The 8,539-nt window shown below is 37.9% G+C and overlaps 1 long non-coding RNA gene across 1 annotated transcript; it reads left to right on the forward strand.

Annotated features, from left to right (window-relative positions):
- Positions 1 to 1,456: 1,456 nt before the first annotated feature.
- Positions 1,457 to 7,150, forward strand: LOC118499987. Its single transcript, XR_004902506.1, has 3 exons — positions 1,457 to 1,613; positions 3,175 to 3,177; positions 7,139 to 7,150. It is a non-coding gene; the product is annotated as an uncharacterized LOC118499987 (long non-coding RNA).
- Positions 7,151 to 8,539: the final 1,389 nt, after the last annotated feature.

The following is an 8,539-nucleotide window of genomic DNA, read 5'->3' on the forward strand; positions in this document are numbered from 1 at the left end:
TTAGTATCTAAAACAGTAGGTGGGACTCTGTGTATATCCCGGGGGCATTACTGTCCAGCTAAACTCGTAATCTTCCCAAGTGAGAGCAAAGAGGTATTTCTGTCTTTTCTCCTCCTCCACCCCTCACCTCCTCCTCATCCTCCTCCTTCTTCTTTAAAGATGCATAAAAAGGCACTTCAGTGATAGCACTGAAAAATATTGGCAGTCCACAGGAATAGCTGATAATAGGTTATTTGGATTTGGAACTACAAGATGTTTGGGAATAACTTTATTTACATGTATGAGATTCTGTACCCATCTTTACCCTTTCCCACTGAGTTTCTTTACTGGAAGGATAGGAGAATTGCAGGGGCTTGCACATGAAATTTAAGTCCGTTTTATAAGTAATCCTGTACAGTGGGCTCAGTCCCAGTTTGTGCACAGAGGATACTGGAGACTGGAAAAGGCTTGAAGTTGTATTGGAACATCTTGCAACAAACGTTCAGTCTCAAGATGATTTCCCTCTTGTGGAAGTTCTTTTAAAATCATTATTTTCCTAATTAGTTCAGCATCAGATTTACATATTTCTAAATGCATTTCACCCTTCTGGGAAAAGGATATGTGGGCATCTTTGGTTTCAAGAAAAATCTCACCCTATCAGGAGAGTTGGGCAGATTTGAATATATGTATATATAATATATATATTATATATAATATAAATACATTATATATAATATGTATATATATAATCTCCCCACAACATTCCCTAGTTGGAAAGGAACAAGTTCTGGCTTTAAAACAGTCAGTGGTTAGTTAGATATCCCTACCATTTACTCCAACTAAGAACAACAGATAAAGTAGCCCCAGTATTTATAAGGAACTTAGTAATTTTTCTCTTTTTTTATGTTAAGTTTACTTTCTGCTAAACTATTAGTAAGGAGAAGGGGAAACACCTTCTCATAGTCCCTGGGGCAGTCCTGTGCTGGCTTCTGTTTCTTTTTCTAAATTCCATTCAGTTTTCCACAATCCTTCTTAAGGTGACTTGGCTTTCTACCACAAAAACAGATTCCCCTACAGGGGTTTTCCAGCAAAACCTATTTAGTAATCCTGTTGCTTTTGCTTCTAGAAACCAGTAAGTATATTAATTGAAATAGGTCAGAGTAGCCAGGATTACATGTTCTAACAGTCAATTTCCCGGAGAATATCAGGGAAATCTTTAAGTAGATTCCTTGATAATGTTCTAGTTCCAGGAACCAGTTGCTCCTTCTTGTTTGCCTGACACCAGCCTTTCTCCAATGAAAGCTGGTATTGGGTTGGCCAAAAAGTTCATTTCATTTTTTTCCACATAATGGCTCTGGTAGTGCTTAGCTGTCTATAACCTCATTCGAAACAATTTTGCTATATTGTATCATGACAGCTGTCATATCAATGTGCATTTTAAAAAAATCTTACCAAAACTGGTGAATTTTTGTGTAGCCATTTTAATTTTGAAGATGGAAGAAAATAAGCAACATTTTTGGCATATTATGCTTTATTATTTCAAGAAAGGTAAAAATGCAACTGAAAGGCAAAAAAAGATTTGTGCAGTATATAGAGAAGTTGCTATGACTGATTGAGTGTGTCAAAAGTGGTTTGTGAATTTTCTTGGTACTATGGACATTTTGGCCAAATAGTTCTTTGCTGTGCAGCTGCCTTATGCACTGGAAGATGTTTAGCAGCACCCCTGGCCACCACCCACTAGAAGCCAACAGTGGGAGATAGCAAACATACTAAAAATATTCAAATCAATAAAGTTAATGATGAAGTTAAAAATGTCTTTTATTTTATGGAAAAAACTAAATGAACATTTTGCCCAGCCCAATACACTTGCAGCACTGGAAATAAAGGGAGATAGCCCATACAAAGGGGACACTTGATCCAATAAGGACCCCAAGGTGGATGTAAGTACACTAGGTGTTTTGGCCACACCCACTGGAAGAAGAGAGTTGCCTCTGAGAGCTCATATGACCCTGTAGAGGAGCCTCAGTTTCCGACTGCCCAATATTCAGTTCCAGAACCCTACTTGCAAATATCGGATTCTGCAAAATCAATCCATTCCTTTTCCTTTGACTTGAGCTAACTTGCTAAAATAGAGATAAAAAAAAAGATGGGACCCTTTGATTGTAAGTTCATCTTATTCCACAGTTCTGTCTTTTATATATTCCGTGTACCTACCATGTGTGAATCAGCTCTGAAACAGAATGCAATGTCTTCCAATTGATAGAATGAACAGTAAGTAGGCCAAACAGCCTGCATTTATCATAGCTCTTTATGTTGAAAGCAACAGAAATCTAACTCAAGCTAGCTTTAGTATAGAAGGAAATTTATACCTCACACAGCTTGAAAGTCAGAGAGGTGATTCGTTGAGTATGATTGGCTATGAGTTCAAATTTCACCATCAAGTATCTATCTATGTATTTATCTGTGTATCTATCTATTCATCTATTTTGCCATCTACCTGTTTATCTCTTGGCTCTGTTTTCCTCTTTGCTGAAGACATACTCGGGCAGATTCCATCCATATGGTAAGAGAGACGACCCCCAGCAGCTCTAGAATTTTATCTCCCTTGCAGAGACCACTCACTCCCTCTCAGCATCCATGTCAGTCAGTCCCTGAAAAAGTTTCTGTCTGGCCTGATGGATCCCATGCCCCACTGTGGTGGGAGTGGTGTCTCAGGGGCTTAATCAACAGACCACAAGAATGACACAGAAGGCGAGAGTAGTCAATCCTGAAAGGGAGGAATAATCTGAGTCAGACAAAAGAGCAAGAGATGTCACTGCACAGGTCTTTATTCTCATACAACGAAAATAGGTTTTCTGTGTGATGTGCAATTGGCATCATGATGTACGTATACACGAATCACCCAAAACTATAACACATACTTCAATGTGTTTAAAGGAAGTTCCCCTGTTTCACGCACATACATGCACACACATACAGAAACCCTAGCAAAAGTGTTAACTTCAAAATTCACTTGAGAGGGTGCCAGATAACCATTTTCACAGGGATATATTGGATAAATCAAGTGTAATTTTACTGGACATCAGATTAGCTAAACCTTCGTTTTTTAAACACTGCCCATAAAATGTAAGAGAAGCACTCCTTGGGCTGGTAGAAGAGGTGGAAGTTGCGTTCAGTGCTGTCTCACCAAAGGAGCCAGTTTTTAGACACTAAACTCTTTCTTCTGCTTAGGACGCAGAAGCAGGGTTTGCATGTCATGAAGGAAACAGAAATGAATTTCCTAAAGAGGGGAAAATAAGAGCCTCCAGATTTTGATATACAGTGTGGAGAGTACAGGTCAGAAGGAAAAAAGAAGGGTCATTCAAACAAAGTACCCAAGGGGCCTACAAATGTGCCTCATTTTGTGAACATTACACATTTGGGGGAGGGAGGAGGTTGTTGGATATTGATTTATGCACCAGGCCACCAAATGTAACCTTTTTTTTTTTAGAGGAAATGCGGTCATTACCTTTGAAGGAGAATGAACTCCAACTAGCTAGCTTTCAATCACACAGGAACTAACTGTCCTGGTGTGAGTTACCCAAATCCTTTTCTTTGCTGACCTCTTCATACATTCTGTCACCCAGAGGAGAGCACAGGAGAGGAAAGAACATAAAATTTTAAAACATCAGATTGGGTAGTGAGGAAGCAAATCCACCAGCAAAAATGGGACACCAGCAAAAATAGGGCAAAAGATTTCAGCTATCTTCAGTGCATTGGCCTTTCCATTGTTTGGGAGACTGGGTCCAGCTCCTGGCAGCGGTCCTTACTTTTATTAGGAAAGGGGAAAGGCCCCAGGGCAAGGAGCGAAAGACGAGAGGGTGCGACATTCAAACAAAGTAAATCCTTCCCAAAAAGAAGGCAAAATTGACTCCATTTACCCCATGACTATGAATTCCTAAAGCCCATTATATGACTTAAGTTGGGATAAAATGTTTTCTTTATGAAAAAATCACCAGCTATTGATATGTTACCTTCTTAAAACAAGTGTTAACATGTGTTAATTAACTAAGGATGGGCAGATTCTTTTAAGTGATTATGCAATACAGAATTATACTGAGCACAAAAAAGTCATCTTTGCATCCTCCCTTTGTCATACCCAATCACAACACCTCCTGCATAGTAACCACCGTTACAGTTTGTTGTGTGACTTCCAGAGTTTCTCTCTATGCAGTTGTACGTGGGCATCTATGTGCACAAACACACACCAGAGATACATACATATAATTAAATGGTACATACTGTTTTCTCCTTACTTTTCACCTAGAAATATATCTGATAAATCTTTCCATGTCAGCACTATAAGTCTACCTTATTCTCTTTTACTGCTGCATATTGTTATGTGGTGTTAAATATATCATGATTTATTTCCCTGATGATGGACATTGAAAGGGTTTCTATTTTTGCTATTCTAAACAATGCTGTAATTGGAAATCTTTATTGATACTTCTTTGTACACATGTGCAAAGAATCCTCTCTGGCAGAATATAGAACTGGATGTGATAGTTCAAAGAAGATGGATGTTTTTACTTTTGATAGACACAGCCAAATTGACCTCCAAAAGACTATCCCATTTTATACTACCTCGACGTTGAAAGCAACAGAATTTTTTTTTCAATTTCCAATCTAATGAATGAAACCTAGTCATCATTACTTTGATCTTTGTTCATTGTTTACTAATTAGATTAAGTATCTTTTTACATTGATATTCGTCAGTTTTATTTAAGTCAGGACTTGACTGTTAATATTTTTGCCCATCTATCTACATTTTTATTTTTCTTATTTATTTGTATGAGCTCTTTATATATTGTGGATAATAATATTTATCTACTATGCGTCTTGCAAATGTTTTACCTCAGTCCATTGCTCATGTTTTGTATATTTCAGTATATTACAGATTAAGATTTTTCATATACCTTTAATACAATTTTTATCCTGTATGGTTTCTGTGTTTTTTATCTTGTTTAAAAAGACATCACCCATCTAAAAATGACTAGTTTTGCTATTTCATCTAATACTTCTATAGTTTTCCTCTAAATTTAGCTCTTTAATCTACATGAAATATATTTTCATATTTATGGTGAAATTAAAATTTTCTTTTCTTCACCCTGACGGGTATGGCTCAATGGATTGAGCTTCAGACTACAAAGCAAAGGATCACCGGTTTGATTCCCAGTCAGGGCACATGCCTGGGTTGTGGGCCAAGTCTTCAGTAAGGGGTGTGCGAGAGGCAATGACACATTGATGTTTCTCTCCCTTTCTTTCTCTCTCCCTTCCCTTCTCTCTAAAAATAAATAAATAAAATTTTTTAAAAAAATATTTTCTCCTTATCTGCATTATTTGTTGAATAGGTTATCACTTCATAATCTGAAATGTTATCTTTGTTTTATGTACTAAATTCTTATATAAGCACACATGGATGCATTTACAGACTCCTTTGTCCCATTGACCTATTTTTCTATTCTTGCATAAAATATATACTACTTCAAAATTACTACTATTTTGAAGTATGTTTTGATATAAAGTAAAATAACTCTTCTATCACAGTTAACTCTTTTTCAATATTCTTTTGATTAATCTGTGCATTTTCTGTTCTATGTAAACTTTCAGATCTGCTTGTTAAGTTTCATAAATATTCCCTTGTAACATTTCCTAGGGTTTCATTGAATTAATAGGTTATTTGGGAAAGAACTGACACCTTGACAATTTTGACTCAACCATTCAACATGGCATGTGTCTTTTATTTCTGTTTTCTTTTGTCCCTCAACAAAATTTTGTGGTTTCCTTCATATTAAGTTTATTTCTAGATTTTACTACTGTAATCACAGTATTTCATGTCATTTTCTAATTGTTGACAGCACATTGGATTTCTAATTTTTCATTTATTCATGTAGCCAGTATTTGTTAAATGCTCACTGCATGGCACGCTGCACAATCCTTAAGAGTTTACTGAGCAAAGATTGATTCTAACAGGGCAGTGCCCAGCCGGAAGTGGTTAGGAGTGCTCCACCAACAGGAACTGGAGGAAAGCCTTTTACAGAGAAGATGCAGAAACTATGCAAGAAATTACTTGAATGGGTATAGCTTAACTGTTTGCCTTATTAGGAAGAGTCTACTTGGCTGTTTGTGTTTGGTTATCCATTTCTTAACCTTGAGGCAATCACAGGCTTAGGTTTGGATTTGCTTCTGTGGGCTACTAAGGCATGAGAGCCACCTCAGTACAATGGGTCTCCTTGTTGAATTAATTTAATGGTACTGTAAATCTATAAGAGAAGGTACAAGATGAAATATCACTGAATACATTTTAATAACCAAGGCTGGATGGATACATAAACTGGAAAGTTTGAAGGAAAAGCGAAATGCTTAGACAAAATTTTTGAGAACATTTTCAATCCCATTTCTAGTGTCTCCTATATAAAGGCAGCCAGGAGAAATTTCTTCACTACTAAGTGGTAGGAAAGGCTTTGCTTTCCCTGTAGCCATGCACTCTTTTTCTCACACAGAACTGAGAATGAGCAACTGCAGAGATCATTCCCCTGCCCACCTTCTCTCTACACTTGATCCTGGGAAGTTGAGAATGAATGTACTCAGTCAACCATAGCAATGCTGCATTATCTTTATTCTTCTCTCCCCACCTACCTGATCCAGTGTTTGCTTTTTGCTTTTAATTTGTATTTGCTATAAATATCTTGAGCCCATCGGAAGCAAGGCAAGGGAAGAAGAGAAAATATTTCTAAGCATAGAGGACACTAGTTGGTATAAAACAGATTTGAGAGGGATCTTTTCTTCAAACTCCTGACTCTCAGGATAAAGTCAATCAGCTCTGCTCGCTCCAGCACCCCCTCCCCAGCTGCTTTCTCCTGCCCCCAGCCCAGGTTCAGAGACATCAAGCTGTTCTGTTCCAGCTGTTCTGCTCTAAGATTGTCCCTATGTCCCAAGGTTATCTCCAGCTTCTCGGTCAGCAGCTGCTTGTCAAGCCCCAAGAAACAGACAGGCCCTGAATCCTCCCATCACGAAGACATTTCCTTGAGTTTCTTTCTTTCTTTTTTTTTTTATCTTTCTGAGTGTTTGTAAGGAGAAAGGGGGAGGAACCTTCTCTCAAGGCCCAAAACAGTTTTAGAAGCTGCATGCTCATGGCAAACAGCTTTTCTCATTCTGTTTACAAGTTTCCACCCCATAATTTCAAGTGACTCAGACATCAAAAAACAGTTCATGTCTGAGGGAGGGGCACCCACAGGGGTCGCTCTAATTTAGGGGATCTTCATATTGTGAGTTTTAATGACACAAAACACCAAAGGAGGCTGGGAACCGATTTTAATCTAAACTACAGGTTTGCATTTTTTTCCATTTCTCTGCATGCTCCTCCTCACCTCCACCTGCCCATCTACATCCCCTCATACCCCCAACTTAGCTTTTCTATTGCAAAAGCTAAGCTTTTCCTATGCTTAGGAACAGGATTTGAATAAAAGCAGAAGCTATTTCCCCTGCTCCCTGAACTGCAGACAACCGGATGACAACCTGAGACACTTTGCACACTTACCACCAATTGTGAAATAAACAAGCTTATCTGTTTTATGTAAGCTGAGTAAAACTACAAAATAATAGACAAAAATAAAGAGTTTGTTGCTGTGCGAGCTTGAAGGCCATCACTAGATGCGTAACTGGCCTTTAGATGTTTATGTCATTAGGCTTGATCAAGAGGGCAGTGACAAAGGGTTCACACACACGTATGTCCAAGGAGATCAGGACAGCCTCTGCAACATATTTTTGACCCTTGAATAATTCAGAACCCAGAGCGTACTAGAACTAAATTACATCAAAAGCAGAGAGAGAAATGATTCTTTCACTACACACATTTGTAAAAGAAACAACTGACAAATTTTCAACCAAAGTAGCTAATGAGAACTCCCCCGTCAAGGTTATTAAATGGCAGTCCTTGCTACCCGAAGCAAACTCCTATGTTTGGTTCTGATTGCAGGGTGGTGTGGGTTTGTTGTGGGTTTTTTTCCTTTTTTAACACTGGTGATGTCCAAAGTGGCATGGGGAGGAGATGCAGTCCTGCCAGCCTTTTTCATAATCACTTGTATTAATACTCTTACCTGAATAGAGAAGTCCTTTCTCTCAGCTTCTTTACTCTTCAAGAGCATTTTACCTGACTACAAAAGGAATACATGTACACTGTAGACATTTTGGAAAATAATGAAAATTGCAGGGAAGAAAAATTCAAATCCTTTGTTTATCCAGCACTCATCAATAACCACTAGTAACATTTTAGTGTTTAGTCTTCTAGCTTATACTTTTCAGTGTGTGGTATTTATATTCTTCACAAACATGAGGACATTGTTTTTGTTTTATCACAATTAAGAATCCTGGCCATCATGGTTGCAATTCGATCCCTTCACATGCTGCGCCACAATCTTTTCAATCCATCCTCTCTTACTGGGCATTTGGGTTTTTCTTGGTGGCTTTTTAAACATGGAGTTCATGGTTAAAGATATGATGAATGTAAAGTTTAACTTTA

The sequence above is a fragment of the Phyllostomus discolor genome, chromosome 1, assembly GCF_004126475.2.
Source record: "Phyllostomus discolor isolate MPI-MPIP mPhyDis1 chromosome 1, mPhyDis1.pri.v3, whole genome shotgun sequence".
Classification (NCBI taxonomy): domain Eukaryota; kingdom Metazoa; phylum Chordata; class Mammalia; order Chiroptera; family Phyllostomidae; genus Phyllostomus; species Phyllostomus discolor.